The 18161-nt window shown below is 33.4% G+C and overlaps 1 long non-coding RNA gene across 1 annotated transcript in view; it reads right to left on the bottom strand.

Moving 5' to 3' along the window:
• The window catches only part of LOC111775586 (uncharacterized), a 204911-nt gene that overhangs the window by 124704 nt on the left and 62046 nt on the right, over nucleotides 1-18161 (bottom strand). The window lies entirely within an intron of this gene.

Here is an 18161-nt window from a genome sequence, read left to right as displayed (position 1 = left end):
TATATATAGGAAAGCTTACAAACTTCAGCAAAAAAAGTTAGAAATAAATGAATTCACTAAAGTTGCAAAATGTGAAATCAACACACGGAAATCATTTGCATTTCTATACATTAATAAAAAACTATATGAAAGAGAAATTAAGACAATAATCTCATTTACAATAGCATCAAAAAGAGTAAAATACCAGGGCTGGCCTGGTGGTGCAGCAGTTCAGTTCACACATTCCACTTTGGCCGCTTGGGGTTTGCCAGTTTAGATCCTGGGTGCAGACCTATACACCACTTGTCAAGCCATGCTGTGGCAGGCATCCCACATATAAAGCAGAGGAAGATGGGCATGGATGTTAGCTCAGGGCCAGTCTTCCTCAGCAAAAAGAAGAAGATTGTCAGCAGATGTTAGCTCATGGCTAATCTTCCTAAAAAAAAAAAAGAGTAAAATACCTAGGTGTAAATTTAACCAAGGAGGTGAGAAACCTGTACATGGAAAACTGTAAGACATTAATGAAAGGAATTGAAGAAGAGGCAAATAAGTGGAAAGATATTCTATGCTCAAGGATTGGAAGAATTAATATCATTAAAATGTCCATACTATCAAAGTAATCTACAGATGATTCAATGCAAACCCTATCAAAATTCTAATGACACTTTTTCAGAGAAATAGAATGAACCATCCCGCAAAAGACCTTTGTTAGCCAAAGCAATCCTGAGAAAGAAGAACAAAGCTTGAGGCATCATGTTGCATGATTTCAAACTATATTAAAAAGCTAGAGTAATCAAAATAGTATGGTGTTGACATAAAAGTAGACACATAGATCAATGGAACAGAATAGAAAGCCCAGAAATAAACTTATGCATATATAGTCAATAATCTATGACAAAGGAGCCAAGAATATGCAATGGGGAAAGGACAGGTTCTTCAATAAATGGTTCTGGGAAATGTAAAAGAATGAAGTAGACTGATATTTTACACAATATGCATTATTAATTCAAAATGGATTAAAGATTTGAATATAAAATCTGAAACCATAAAACTCCTAGAAGAAAACAGGCAGTAAGATCCTCAACATTGGTCTTGGTGATAATTTTCTTGAGTTTGACACCAAAAGCAAAGGCAACCAAAGCAAAAATAAACAAGTGGGATTACATCAAGCTAAAAAGCTTCTGCACAGTAAAAGAAGCATAAACAAAATAAAAAGACAACCTATTGAATGAGATAAAATATTTGCAAATCATATATCTGATAAGGGGTTAATATCCAAAATATGTAGACAACTCATAGAACTCAATAGCAAGAAAACAACTCAATTAAAAAATGAGTGGAAGATCTGAATAGATACTTTTCCAAAGAAGACATATAGATGGCCACCAGGTACATGAAAAGATGCTCAACATCACTAATCAACAGGAAAATGCAAATCAAAACCACAGTGAGATATTACTTCACTCCTGTTAGGATGGCTGTCATAAAAAAGACAAGAGATAAAAAAGTGTTGGCAATGGTGTGACAAAAGGAAACCCTTGTGCACTTGTTAGCATAAGTGTAAGTTGGTGCAGACACTATGGAAAACAGTATGGAGGTTCCTCAAAAATTAAAAATAGAAGTGCCATATGATCCAGCAATTCCACTTCTGGGTATTTTTTCAAAGAAAATGAAAATATTAACTTGAAAAGATATATGCACCCACCATGTTCATTGCAGGACTATTTACAGTAGCCAACATATGGAAACAACATGAGTGGCCATCAACAAATGAATGGATGAAAAATGTGGTGTATATATATATATATATATACATAATGCAATATTATTAGCTATAAAAAACTAAAATCTTGCCATTTGAGACAACATGGATGGGCTCTGAGGGCATTATGCTAGGTAAAATAAGTCAGACAGAGAAAGACAAATACTGTATGATCTCTCTTATACATGTCATCTAAGAAAACCAAACTTATAGATACAGAGAACAGACTGCAGTTGCCATAGGAAAGTGATGTGGGGCTGAAATAAGTAAAGGGAGTCAAAAGGTACAAACTTCCAGTTATAAAATAAAAAGTCATGGGTATTTAAGGTACAGCTTGGAGACTATAATTAACAATACTGTATTGCATATTTTAAAGTTCTCAATACAAGGAAAATTCTGTAGCTATGTATGGTGACAGGTGTTAACTAGACTTGTGGTGATTGTTTCAAAATATATACCAATATTGAATCACTATGTTGTACACATGAAACTAATATAATGTATGTAAATTATGCCTCGATAAAAAATGTAGATTGTGATGTCAATAACATAAAATGTACATGTATAAAGAAATAAATGTGTAGAGGTTTTTAATGTGATTGAAGTTATCAGCTTAAAATAGACTCATAAGTATAACAGGTTTTATATAAGCCTCATGGTAACCACAAGAAAAAACTTCTAGTAGATACACAAAAGATAATGACAAATAAAAAATCATACCTTTATAAAAAAATCATATCACAAATGAAAAGAGCAAGAGAAAAGAAGGAAAAAAAGAAAAAATAGAAAAAATGACAAAATGGTAAGAGTATGTTCTTACCTATCAATAATTACTTCAAGTGCAAATGGATTATATTCTCCAATCAAATGTCGTAGAGTGCCAGAATGCTTAAAAAACAAAAATCCTTCAATATGATGTCTGCAAGAGATTCAGTTTAGGTTGAAAATGGAGGGATAAAAAAAGCTCTTCCATGCAAGTGGTAACCAAAGAGATTAGGGGTGGCTGCACTTATATCAGACAAAATAGACTTTAATCTAAAAACTGTCATAAAATAGAAGAAGTTCATTATAAATGATAAAATGGTCACTTCAAGAGGAAGATTTAATAGTTATAAATATACATATACCCAACATCAGAGCACATAAATATATAAAGTAAACATTTACAGATCTAAAGGGAGAAATAAATAACAATAATAGCAGGAGACTTCAATATCCCACTCTTTATAATGGATAGACCATCTATACAGAAAATCAATAAGGAAACAGCAAAGCTGAACAACACCATAGACCAGATGGACCTAACAGACTTATACAGAACTTTCCACTCAACAGCAGAATACATTCTTCTCAAGTGCACACAGAACATTCTCCATATTACATCACAAAAAAATCTTAACAGATTCAAGAAGATGGAAACCATTCCAAGTATCTTGTGTGATCAAAATGGAATAAAATTATAAATCAGTGGCAGTAAGAAAATGAGAAAATTAATAAATATGTGAAAAGTGAACAACACATACTTTAACAATCATTGTGCCAAAGAGGAAATAAAAAGAAAATTTAAAAAATGTTTTGAGATGAATGAAAATGAATACACAACATACCAAAGATTATGGTATAGCAAAAGCAGTAATAAGAAGGAAGTTTATAGCAATAAATGCCTAAATTAAAAGAGAATAAAGATATCAAACAATCTAACTTTATGAACTCAGGAACTAGAAGAAGAAAAGCAACCTAAGCCCAAAGTTGGCAGAAGAAATAAAATAATAAGTAGAACACAAATAAATCAAGTCAAAGATAGAAAAACAGTAGAAAAAAAATCAACAGAACTGAGTTAGTTTTTTGAAAAAGTAAAGAAATCAATAAACCCTTAGCTAGACAAGAAAAAAAGAGAAGACAAATAAACAACATCAGAAAAGAAAGAGGAGGCATTACAATGGATGCCTTAAAAATAAAAAGAATCATTAGAGAGTATTATGAAAAGCAAATTGGATAACCTGGAAGAAGTGGTTAAATTCCTAGAAAGATGCAAACTGCCGAAACGGAATCAAGAAGCCATAGAAAGCCAAAACAGACAAAGAGTAAGGAGATTGAATTACTAATCAAAAATTTCCCAAGAGGAGCCGAGGGCCAGATTGATTCACAGGTGAATTCTTCCAAACATTCAAAGAAGAATTAATACACACCTTTCTTAAATTATTCCAAAAAGAGAAAAAGAGGGAATACTTCCAAACTTCCTTTTTGAGGCTAGCATCATCCTGCTACCAGAGCCAAAGACATCAAAAGGAAAGAAAACTACAGGCCAATATCTCTGATGAATATAGATGTAAAAATCCTGAATAAAATAATAGCAAATAAAATTCAAAAGCACATTAAAAGGATTATACACCAGGACCAAGAGACATTTATCCCGGGGATGCAAGGATTGTTCAATACATGCAAATCAATCAATGTGATGCATCACATTAACAAAAGTGAAAGTAAAAACACACCTGATCATCTCAATAGACACAGAAATAGCTTTTGACAAAGTTCAACATTCATTCATGATTAAAATTTTCAAGAAAACACATATAGAAGAGACTTACCTCAATACAATAAAGGCCATATTTGAGAAGCCGACATCTAGCATCATAAATAATCAATGAAAAACTAAAACTTTTCCCTTTAAGATCCAGTACAAGGCAAGGATGCTCATTTCCACCACCTGTATTCTATGTAATACTGAAAGTCACAGCCAGAGTATTTAGACAAGGAAAAGAAAGGAGACATTTAAATTGGAAAGGAAGAAGTAAAATTATCTGTTCGCAGATATATCATATATATATAAAAACCCTAAATACTAAACCAAAAAGAAAATTGTTAAAACTAGTAAATGAATTCAATAAAGCTGCAGTATACAAAGTCAGAACACAAAAATCTGTCCTGTTCCTGCACATCAACAATGAACTATCTGAAAAAGAAATTAAGAAAACAACCTCATTTAGAATGTCATCAAAAACAAAATATTTAGGAAGAAACCTAACTGAAAGGTGAAAGCCTGTACACTGAAAATTATAAAATATTGATGAAGGAAATTAAGAAGACACAGGAAATAGAAATAGAGCCTGTGTTCATAGATTGGAAGAATTAAAATGCCAAAACTACCCAAAATGATGTAAAGATTCAGTGCAATCTTTACAAAATCCCAATGGCATTTTTTACAGAAACAGAAAAAAACAATCCTGGAATTTCATGCACAAAAAATATAAAAGATTTTATTGCTGTTATTTTTCTGTTGTTTGTTCTAGACAAAAAACAGTAAAATGCCACACTGTCATTTTGGAAGTTAAGCACAGAAACTTTAAACTCTCTTTAACAAGTAGTATGTTTGTGGGGCTGGGCCAGTGGGGTAGTGGTTAAGTTCACATGCTCCACCTCAGCTGTCTGGGGTTCACTGGTTTGGATCCTGTGTGTGGACCTAGCACTGCTTGTCAAGCCATGCTGAGGTATCATCCCACATAGAAGAACTAGAACGCCCTAAAAGTAAGATATACAACCATGTACTGAGGCTTTGGGGAGGGAAAAAAATAAAAGTAAGATTGGCAAAAGATGTTAGCTCAGGGCCAATCTTCCCCAGCAAAAAAAAAAAAAGCCTGTCAGCATCTTGAGATAGTAAGCTAAATATGTGGGGATTCAAAAAATAATAACAAATAATATATTTGCTTCACAAAAAATCCTAAAACTTAGATGGAACCACAAAAGACCTGAATAGCCAAAGCAATCTTTAGCAAGAAGAACAAAGCTGAAGGCAACAAATTCTTGATTTTAAAATATGCTACAAAGTTACAGTAATACAATCAATGTGATATGTCCTATCCATGAAAGTGGAATATCTCTCCATTTATTTAGTTCTTTAATTTTGTTCAGCAGAGTTTTGTAGTTTTTCTCATATAGATCTTGTATACATTTTATTAGATTTATACCTAAACAGTTCTTTTTTGTATTCTCATGTAAATGGTTTTGTGTTTTTACTTTCAAATTCCACTTATTCATTGCTAGCATATAGGAAAGTGATTGACCTTTGTATATTAATCTTGTATCCAGCAAACTTTTTATAATTGCTTATTAGTTAAAGGGTTTTTTTTTGTTGATTCTTACAGATTTTGTACATAGACAGCCATGTTATCTGTGAACAATGTCAGTTTTATTTCTTCCTTCACAATCTATATACCTTTTGTTTCCATTTCTTGCCTTATTGCATTAGCTATAACATCCAGCATAACGTTGAAAAGCAGTAGTTAGAGGGGACATCCTTATCTTGTACCTGATCTTATTCGGAAAGATTCAAGTATCTCACCATTAAGATGTGAACTATAGGTATTTTATAAATATTCTTTATCAAGTTGAGGAAGTTCCCCTCTATTCTTAGTTTTCTGAGTTTTTTTTATCATGAACAGGTGTTGGATTTTGTCAAATGCTATTGATATGATCATGTAATTTTTCTTCTTTTGTCTGTTGATTTGATGGATTACATTAGTTGATTTTTGAATGTTGAACTAGCCTTGCATACCTGAGATAAATCCCACTTGGTGATGATGTATAATTCTTTTATACATTGTTGGATTCAATTAACTAATATTTTGTTGAGGATTTTTGCATGTATTAAGAGATATTGATCTGTAGGGTTTTTTTCTTTGTTTGATTTTGATATTAGGTTATTTCTGCCCTTACAGAATAGATTAGAAATGATTTCCTCTGCTTCTATCCTCTGAAAGGGATTGTAGAGAATTAGTATAATTTCTTCCTTAAATGTTTGTTTGAACTCACCTGTAAACCTATCTGGTTATGGTGCTTTCTGTTTTGGAAGGTTATTAATTATTGATTCAATTTCTTTAATAGGTATATGTCTACTCAGATTGTCTATTTCTTCTTGCTTGAATTTTGGCAGATTGTGTCTTTCAAGGAATTGGTTCATTACATCTAGACTATGAAAATTGTTGGCATAGAGTTGTTCATAGTATTCCTTTGTTATCCTTTTCATGTCCGTGTGATCTGTAGTGATATCCCTCTTTCGTTTCTGATATTAATAATTTGTTTTCTCTCTTTCTTTTCTTAGCCTGGTTAGAGGATTGTTGATTTTATTGATCTTTTTAAAGAACAAGCTTTTGGTTTCATTGAATTTCTCTTGATTTCCTGTTTTCAATTTCACTGAATTATGCTCTAATTCTTATTATTTCTTTTCTTCTATTTACTTTGCATTTAACTTGCTCCTTTTTCTAGTTTCCTAAGGTGGGAGCTTACATAGTTGATTTTAGATCTTTCTTCCTTCGTAATATATGCATTCAATGATATAAATCTCCCTCTAAGCACCAATTTTGCTTCATCCCACATATTTTGATAAGTTGTGTTTTCATTTTTATTTAGTTCAAAATATTTTAAAATTTCTCTTGAGATTTCTTCTTTGGTTTATATGTTATTTAGAAGCATGTTATTTAATCTCCACATATTTTGGGATTTTCCAGCTATCTTTCCATTATTGATTTTAATTCTATTGTAGTCTCAGGGCAGACATTGCATACTTTGTACTCTTAAGTTTGTCAAGGTGTGTTTTATAGTTCAAAAGGTGGTCTATCTTTCGAACGTTCATGTGAGCTTAAGGATGTGTATTTTGCTGTTTTTGGATGAAGTAGTCCATAGAAGTTGATTATATCCGGTTGATTGATGATGTTGTCCAGTTCAACTACATCCTTACTGATTTTCTGCTTGCTAGATCTGTCCATTTCTGATATAGGAGTGTTCAAGTCTCCTACTGTGATAGTGGATTCATCTATCTCATCGCAGTTATATTAGTTTCTCCTCACATAGTTTGAAGCTCCATTGTTATCATATACACATCAAGAATTATGTTTTTCGAACTGACACATTTTTCATTATATAATGCCTTCCTTTACCCCTGATAACTTTCCTTGCTTTGAAGAAAGATATATCTAATCTTTCTTTCTTTTGTTGTGTTATCATGATATATATTTTTTCTATTCACTTACTTTTAATCTATGTGTGTCTTTATATTTAAAACATGTTTCTTATAGATGACATACAGTTAGGTCTTGTTTTTTATCCACTCTGACAATCTGTGCTTTAATTGATGTATTTAGACTGCTGACATTCAAAGTGATTATTGATAGAGTTGGATTAATATCTACCATATTTGTTATTTTCTATTTGTTGCACTTGTTCTTTATTTCTAGTTTTCTCTTCCACTCTTTTTCTGTCTTTTATTATTTTAATTGAGGATATTATATAATTCTATTTTTTCTCCTCCTTTAGTATATCTGTTATTCTTCTTTTAGAACTTTTTTAGTGGTTTCTCTAGAGTTTGTAATATATATTTACAACTAAACCAACTCCATGATCGAATAACATTACACCACTTCACAGGTAGTATGAGTACCTTATAATAACAAAATAATCCTAATTCCTCTCTCTTATCCCTTGTAACATTGTGGCCATTCATTTCACTTATATATAAACATGCAAGAGCATATATATATTTATGTATACATATATTATATATACATAGGCATACCTAAGAGAATACACTATTATTTTTAATAAACTATTATCTGTTAGGTTAGTTAAGAATAAGAAAAATAAAAATTTCTATTTTGACTTCACTTATTACTTCTTCAAGGGTCTTCCTTTCTCTATGTAATTGTGAATTTCTCATCTATATCCTCTTCCTTCTCTCTAAAGAACTCCTTTTGACATTCATAGGAAGGTATGGCTACTAACAATAAATTCCCTGTTTTTGTTTGTGTGAGAGAATCTTTGTTTCTTTTCCATTTTTGAAGAATAATTTCACAGGGTACAGGATTCTAGGTTGGTGGTATTTCTTCTTTCAACACTTTATTTCATTCCACTCTCTTCTTACTTGCATGATTTTTGATGAGAAAGTCAGATGAAATTCTTACTTTTGTTCCTCTATAGTTAAGGTGTTTTTCTCCTCTGACTTCTTTCACAATTTTCTCTTTATTTTTGATTTTCTGTGGTATAAAAGTAATATGCTTACGTGTAGTGGGTTTTTTCTTTTTGGCATTTTCCTTGTTTGGTGTTCTCTGAGCTTTCTGGATCTATAGTTTGGTGACTGATATTAATTTGGGGACATTCTCAATCATTATTGATTCAAATAATTTTTCTGTTTCTTTCTGTCTTTCTTCTCCTTCTAGTATTCCCGTTACATATATGTTATGCAGTTTGTAGTTGTCCCACTGTCCTTGCATATTCTGGGTACTTTTCAGTCTTCATTCTCTTTGCTTTCCGTGCTCAAAGATTCTATTGCTCTATCTTCCAGTTCAGAGATTGTTACCTCAGCTGTGTACAGTCTACTAGTAAGCCCATCAAAGCATTCTTTATTTCTTTTCTTTCAGTTATACATTTTATTAAGATGTACCCAGGTGTGTGTTTGTATTTAAATGGTTACCTTACTTAGGGCTTCCAGAGTTCCTTAACTCTAAATTTATATCTTTCAACAAATTTAAAAAGTTTCAGTCATTATATCTTTATTTTTTCTCTCCCATTTGCTAACTCACTCTTTTGGGATTTCAATTGTTAAACTTATTGATATTGTCCCATAGGTCACTAAAAGTATGTTTATTTTGTTTAAAATATTTTCTTTCCTATTTGTTCTTCTGGTTGAACATTTTGTATTGATTATCTGTAAGTTTACAGATTCTTTCTTTTGTCAAGTCCAATATGTTAGTAATCCCATCCAGTGGATTTTTTATTTCAGATATTGTATTACACAGTTCTAAAATTTTCATTTTGTTCTTTTTAATAATTTCTATTTACTTATGATGTTTCCTATTTTTATTTACTATAATTAAATTTTCATATATTTCCTTAATCATAGTTTTAATTGTGACTTCAAAATCTGTCTGCTGACTGTAATATTTGTCATCTCAGTTTGATTGCTATTAACTGTCTTATCTCTTAAATATTCATTTGCTTTTTGCATTCTAATGTCCAGTAAATTTGGGTTGTATTGTGTACATTTTAATGGGCATAGTTGAGATTTTGGTTTTGGTTATTTTTCTTTGGTGAGTATTATTGCTATTATTTTTTAGCAATCTGTTAATTAGGCTGGCCTCAGGTGCAAATTCTGTCTCACCAAATGTGGGAAGTCAATTCCTTTACTTCTAGCTGAGTTTCTTGAGATCTACCTGTGTATATATAATCTACGTACATTACAACACTTGAGTGAAGATTGCATGCATAATTTGAGAACCCTATTTTCAGCTTTCTCCTTTAATTTTACATGTGTTTGGATGAGTAAATCCCTCGATTTTTCAAGCTAGTTTGCCTGTGTTTTCTGTTTCATTTTTAGTCAATTTATGGAACTAATGTGAGTGGTCCTCAAACAAAAAGTTGTAAAAATGGGAAACTCACTCACTGTGTCATTCCTCTGTAAGACTCAGACACAGTTTCTGCCTGATTCTTCTTTTCCTCCAGTTCCTCTGGAAAATTGGTTTTCAGAGGACATTATGATTATGGCAACATGAGAGGATCCTTTTGCCTCTCCTTTAATTACTGTGAATAAAATGTCCATAACCCAACAAAGGCTATACTACAACATACACCAGGATTCCAGAAAGATCCACACATCAGTACATACAAAAGTGTCCGAATTGGAGCACATAGAGGAGGGTAAACAGGGGAACAGCAGAGGCAGAGCCTAGGATCCTAGATCCTGGACGCAGCAGCTCAGTCGGCCAAACCCAGCCCCAGAGAACTCAATGGACAGCAGCAGAGGTGTGCATGTGACTCCAGCCAGTCAGCTTCAGCAGAACCTGCAGTGATGACAAGCAGAGCAGTAGCAGACACAAAGCCCCATGATTCCAGGCCCCCCAACTTCGGCTTAGAGCCTTGTAGCAACAGCAGAGGTGTCCATAGAACGTCGACATCCCAACTGCAGCAGCATCTATCACCACAATGTAACAGGAAACAGCAGAGATGGTGCTCTAATGTACTGATCTACCTCCCCAATCTCTCTCCACCCCCACCACAGTGATGGAACTTCCAAATCAGGTGATCCAAGACATAGCTAGGCATCAGCCATCTCTATGCACTTAGTGGCAAAGCTAGTGATTGCAGCAACAGCAAGGCATCAGTGACTCCCAGAAGCACAAGTGGTGACACCCCAAACAGAGGCAGTGAAGGGTGGAACATGCAGATCTTCAAACATAGCCAGAGGCAGCTCAGGTAAGAGATTCCAAAAACTAATGCTATAGCACCACTACTAAAAAACGAAAGAAAAGCTTCTAATCTCAAAGCAATTGAAAAGTTTAAATTAAAACAAATTTACGCCTAAATTAAAAAAACATGTTTGCTACAGCAAATGCACCTGCAGAGGAGTAACTCAGCAAGCTCCTTGAAAAGCCATGGCATCATGGCATTACAAAAAGAAAACAATTCTCCATAAACAAAACATAAAGTCATGGAAGATTGAGATCTAACTGATAAAGAATTTAAAATAGCTATCAGGAAAAACTCAATGATCTACAAGAAAACTCAGAAAAGTAGTTCAGTGAGATTAGGAATAAAATCAATGAACAGAAGGAAGACTTTATCAGAGACTGAAACTCTAAAACAAGCCAAGTAGAAATTCTGGAGCTGAAGAACTCAATAAATGAGATGAAGAATATATTAGGAAGCATTGGAAATAGAGTAGATAATACAGAAGAGAGAATTAGTGAGTTCAAAGATGGAAACAGAAAAAGGATGCAGATAGAAGAGGAGAGATAAATAAGACTTACAAAAATGTAGAAAGTCTATGAGAATTCCCTGACTCCATTATAAAGGGCAACATAAGGGTAATGGGTATCCCAGAAGGAGAAGACAGCTGGAAGAGAACATAGAGCTTATTCAAAGAAATAATAGCTGAGAACTTCCCAAACCTGAGGAGGTAATTGGATATACAAATTCATGAAGCTAATAGAACATCCAATTATCTCAATGCAAAAAGACCTTCTTTGAGACACATGATAATAAAACTGTAAAAATAAATGACAGAGAAAGAATAGTAAACGTAGCCAGAGAGAAAAAGAAAATAACATACAAGGGGATCCCCATTAAGTTATCAGCAGATTTCTCAGCAGAAATCCTACAGGCCAGGAGAGAGTGGAGGGCCCTATTCAAAATACTAAAAGATAAAAACTGGTGGCCAAGAATACTCTATCCAGCAAAGTTATCTTTCAGATACAAAGGAGAAATAAAGACTATCCCAGACAAACAAAAGCTGAACGAGTTCACTGCCACTAGACCTGCCTTACAAGAAATGGTGAAAGGAGCCCTCCTACCTAAAATAAAAAGGCAAAGGTAAAAAATGCTTTGGGCAAGGTAATAAATAGATAGAATGAGAAAATTTCAAATCTTTATCAGAATAGGATAGTATACACTTAATTATAAAGAGTAAAGGAAAAGACAGCAATAATAATAACTATAAACACTTCAATTTGGTAATGAACTCACAACACAAAAAGGGATAATTTGTGACAACAAAAACATAGAAGAGGAAGAGAAAAAGGATGCAACCTACATAGGTAAATTAAGATGAGTCTATTAGCAGATAAAGGGCTATCTTATCTGTGAGAGTTTTTAAACAAACTATATGGTAACAACAACAACAAAAATTCAGAATAGAGTCATAAAACATAAAAAAGAGGAAACTAAGAAACACATAACAGAAAGCCACCAAACTGAAATTGCAGACAGGAGCACAAAGAAAAAGAAACAATGGAAATATAGAGCAATGAGAAACCAAGAGATAAATGGCAGTATTAAGTACTCAAATATCAATAATTATCCTGAATGTAAATGGATTAAATCTACTGATAAAAAAGCACAAAGTGGATGGATGAATTAAAAAACAAGGCCCAACAATATGCTGCCTCCAAGAGATTCATCTCAGCTTTAAATACAAACATAGGTTCAAAGTGAAGGGACGGAAGAATACTCTAAGAAAACGGCAACCAAAAGAACATGAGTGTAGCCATATTTATATCAGACAAAATAGACTTCAAGTAAAAAAAGATAACAAGAGACAAATATGGACATTATATAATGATAAAAGGGACAATCCATCAAAAAGACATAACATTTATTACTATATACACACCTAACATAGGAGTACCAATGTATACCAAGCAATTATAACAAACCTAAAGGGAGAAATTGACAGAAACACAATAATAGCAGGAGACTTTACTACCCCATTAGCATCAATGGATAGAACTTCCATACAGAAAGTCAACAAGGAAACATCAGTCTTTAATGAAACATCAGACTAGATGAAATTAATATATATATAACATTCCATCCCAAAGCAAGAGAATATAGATTCTTCTCAAGTGCACACAGAACGCTTTCAAAGACAGACAGTATTCTAGGAAACAGAATAAGTCTCAATAAATTTAAGAAGACTGAAACTACATCAAGCATCTTTTCTGAACACAATGGTATGAAACTAGAAATTAAATACAAGAAGAAACCTGGAAACATCATAAATATGTGCTGACTAAACAACATGCTACTGAAAAACTATTTGATCAGTGAAGAAATCAAAAATTACCTGGAGACAAATGAAAATGAAAACACAACATAAAATCTATGAAATTAGCAAAAATTGTACTAAGAGGAAATTTTATAGCAGAAGAAATAAAAAAGAAATTTAGAGTAAACAATCTAACATTATACCTAAAGGAACTAGGAAAAAAAAGAACAAATGAAGCCCAAAATCAGTAGAAGGAAGGAAATGACACAAATCAGAGTGGAAATAAATGAAATCAAGACTAAGATGACACTAGAAAGGATAAAGAAAACTAAGAACTGATTCTTTGAAAAGATAAAATTGAAAAATGTTTAGCAAAACTTACCAAGAAAAAACAGATATGGCTCAAATAAGTAAAATCAGAAATAAAAGAGAAATTACAAAAAATATCACGGAGACAAAAAGGATTCTAAGAAAATACTATAGGAAGCTATATGCCAACAAATTGGATAACCTAGAAAAAATGGATAAATTCTTGGAGTCATACACCCTTCTAAACTGAATCAAGAGAAACAGAGAATCTGAATACACCAATCATTTAAAATAAGATTTAAATAGTAATCAAAAATCTTCCCTAAAACAAAAGTCCAGATTAGATGACTTCTCTGATGAAGTCTACTAAACATTCAAGGAAGGTCTAATACCTATCCTTCTCAAATTCTCCCAAAAAGGTGAAGATAAGAGGATGCTTTCTAAGTCATTTTATGTGGCCAACATTACCCTGATACCAAAACCAGACAAAGGTGACACCAAAAAAGAAAATTACATGCAAATATCACGGATGAATATAGACCCAAAAATCCTTAACAAAATAGTATCAATATGAATAGAACAATACGTTAAAAGGATCGTATACTATGATCAAGTGGGATTTATTCCAGGGATGCAAGGGTGGTTTAACAGTCACAAATCAATTAATGTGACACACCATATTAACAAAATGAAGAATAAAAATTACACTATTATCTCAGTAGATACAGAGAAAGCATTTAAGAATATTCAGGATACATTTATGATGAAAAGTCTCAATAAAATATCTATAGAATGAAAATACTTCAACATAATAAAGGCCATGTATGACAAACACACAGCTAACATCATACTCAATGGTGGAAAACCAAAAGCTATCCCTTTAAGAACAGGAACAAGACAAGGATGACCACTCTTGCCACCCTTAGTCAACACAGTATTGGAAGTCCTAGCCAGAGAAATTAGACAAGATAAAGGAATAAAATATACACAAATTAGAAAGAAAGAAGTAAAAGTATCACCATCTGTAGATGACAATTGTATATATAGAAATCCCTAAAGAATCCACCAAAAACCTATTAGATATAATAAATGAATACAGGAAATTTGCAGGGTACAAAATCAACATACAAACATCATTTGCCTTTTTATACTCAAACAATGAACTAACAAAAAGAAAAAATCAAGGATACAGTTCCATTTATAATCACAACAGCAACAAATACCTAGGAAAAAACTTAACCAAGGAGATGAAGACCTGCACACTAAAAACTATATGACACTGTTGAAAGAAATTGAAGAAGATACAAAGAAATGGAAAGATATTCCATGCTCATGGATTGGAAGAATTAACATAATTAAAATGTCCATATTACCTAAAGCAATCTACAGATTCAATGCAATCCCTATCAAAATCCCAAGGACAATTTTCACAGAAATATAACAAAGAATTCGAAAATTTGTATGGAACAACGAAAGACCCACAATTACCAAAGCAATCCTTGGAATAAAGAACACTCCCTGATTTCAAAACATATTACAGAGTTATAGTAATCAAAACAGCATGGTACTGCACAAAAATACATAGATCAATGGAACAGAATTGAGAGCCCAGAAATAAACCCACACGTCTAAGGACACCTAATTTTTAAAATTTCTTTTAATTAAGTTCATAATATTTTACCTCAACATGAGATTTCAGTTGTACATTATTTCAGTCACCACATAAATGTTCCCCTTAACCCCCTGTGCCCATCCCCTACCCCCTTCCTCTGGTAACCATTGAGCTGTTTTCTTTGCCCATGTGTTTGTTCATATTCCACATACGAGTGAAATCATCTGGTGTTTGTCTTTCTCAGTCTGGCTTAGTTTGCTTAGCATAATTCCCTCCAAGTCCTTCCATGTTGTTGCAAAGGGATGAATTTGTCTTTTTTATGTCTGAGTAGTGTTCCGTTGTATATATATACCACATCTTCCTTATCCAATCATCAGTCAATGGGCACTTGTATTGTTTCCACGTCTTGGCTATTGTGAATAGTGCTAAAACGAACATAGGGCTGCATATGTTACTTTGGATTGTTGATTTCAAGTTGTTTGGGTAGATACCCAGTAGTGGGATAGCTGGGTTGTATGGTGGTTCTATTGTTAGATTTTTGATGAATCTCCATACTGTTTTCCACAGTGGCTGCACCAGTTTGCATTCCCACCAGCAGTGTATGAGGGTTCCCTTTTCTCCACACCCTCTCCAACATTTCTTATTTTTAGTCTTAGGGATTACAGACATTTTAACAGTTGTAAGGTGGATTCTTAGTGTAGTTTTGATTTGCATTTCCCTGATGATTAGTGTTGGTGAACATCTTTTCATGTGTTTATTGCTCATCTGTATATCTTCTTTGGAAAAATGTCTGTTCATATACTCTGCCCACTTTTTGATTGGGCTCTTTGTTTTGTTATTGTGAAGTTGTGTGAGTTCCTTATGTATTATGGAGATTAACCCCTTGTCAGATATATGATTTGCAAATATTTTCTTCCAATTGGTGTGTCGTCTCTTTGTTTTGATTCTAGTTTCTTTTGACTTGCAGAAGCTCTTTAGTCTGATGAACTCACACTTTTTAATTTTTTCTTTTATTTCCCTTTCCTGAGAAGACACGGTATTCTAAAAGATCTTTTTAGCTTGATGTGTGGGAGTGTACTACCTATATTATCTTCCAGGAGTTTTATGGTTTCAGGACTTATCTTCAAGTCTTTGATCCATTTTGAGTTTATTTTTGTGTATTACGTGTGTATTACCTTCATTTTTTGCATTGAAGAGACTATCTTTTCTCCATTGTATGTTCTTGGCACCTTTGTCAAAGACTAGCTGTCCGTAAATGTGGGGTTTTATTTCTGGGCTTTCAGTTCTGTTCCATTGATCAGTGTGTCTGTTTTTGTACCAGTGCCACGCCATTTTGATCACTATGGCTTTGTAGTACTTTTTTTTTTAAAGATTGGCACCTGAGCTAACAACTGTTGCCAATCTTTTTCTTCTTTCTTTTGTTTTGCTTTTTCTTCCCAAATCCCCCAGTGCATAGTTGTATATTTTAGTTGTGGGTCCTTCTAGTTGTGGCATGTGGGATGCCACCTCAACACGGCCTGATGAGCAGTGCCATGTCTGTGCCCAGGATGTGAATTGGCAAAACCCTGGGCCACTGAAGCAGAGCACGAGATCTTAACCACTTGGCCACGGGGCCGGCCCCCTGTAGTACATTTTAAAGTCAGGGATTGTGATTCCTCCAATTTTGTTCTTTTTTCTCAGGATTGCCTTAGCAATCCAGGGTCTTTTTTTGCCCCATATGAATTTTAGGGTTCTTTGTTCTATTTCCAAGAAGAACATCATTGGGATTCTGATTTGGATTGTATTGAATCTGTAGATTGCTTTGGGTAGTATGGACATTTTAGCTATGTTTATTCTTCCAATCCATGTGCATGGAATCTCTTTCCATCTCTTTATGTCATTATCAATTTCTTTCAGTAATGCCTTATGGTTTTCATTGTATAAGTCCTTCACCTCCTTGGTTAAATTTATTCCTAGGTACTTTATAATTTTAGTTACGATTGTAAATGCAATTGTATTCTTGAGTTCTCCTTCTGTAAGTTCATTATTAGAGTATACAAAAGAGAATGATTTTTGTAAGTTGATTTTGTACCCTGTAACTTTACTGTAGTTGTTAATTATTTCTATTAGTTTTCCTACGGAGTTTTTGGGGTTTTCTATATATAAGATCATGTCATCTGCAAAGAGTGAGAGTTTCACTTCTTCACTCCCTATTTGGATTACTTTTGTTCCTTTCTATTGACTAATTGCTCTGGCCAAAACCTACAGTACTATGTTGAATAAGAGTGGTGATGGGCATGCTTGTCTTGTTCCTGTTCTCAGGGTGATGGAGTTCAGTTTTTGCCCATTGAGTATGATGTTGGCTGTGGGTTTGTCATATATATGGCCTTTATTACGTTGAGGTAATTCCCTTCTGTCCCCATTTTGGTAAGAGTTTTTATCATAAATGGCTGTTGGATGTTGTCAAATGCTTTCTCTGCATCTATTGAGATGATCATGTGATTTTTATTCCTCACTTTGTTGATGTGGCATATCACGTTGATTGATTTGCGGATATTGAACCATCCCTGTGTCCCTGGTATGAATCCCACTTGATCAGGATGTATGATCCTTTGGATCTATTGCTGAATTTGGGTTGCCAAAATCTTGTTAAGGATTTTTGCATCTATGTTCATCAGCAATATTGGTCTGTAGTTCTCCTTTTTTTGTGTTGTCCTTGTCAGGCTTTGGTATCAGACTGATGTTGGCCCCATCAAATGTGTTAGGAAGTGTTCCATCTTCTATAATATTTTGGAATAGCTTCAGAAGGATAGGTATTAAATTATCTCTGAAAGTTTGGTGGAATTCCCCAGGAAAGCCGTCTGGTCCTGGGACTTTGTTCTTTGGGATCCTTTTGGTTACTGTTTCAATCTCTTTCCTTGTGATTGGTCTATTCAGATTATCTGTTTTTTCTTGATTCAGCTTTGGGAGGTTGTAACATTCTAAGA

This window comes from Equus caballus, chromosome 1 (assembly GCF_041296265.1).
Source record: "Equus caballus isolate H_3958 breed thoroughbred chromosome 1, TB-T2T, whole genome shotgun sequence".
Lineage (NCBI taxonomy): Eukaryota > Metazoa > Chordata > Mammalia > Perissodactyla > Equidae > Equus > Equus caballus.
The sequence above is the reverse complement of the archived record's forward strand: the minus strand, read 5'-3'. Positions and strand labels throughout refer to the sequence as shown.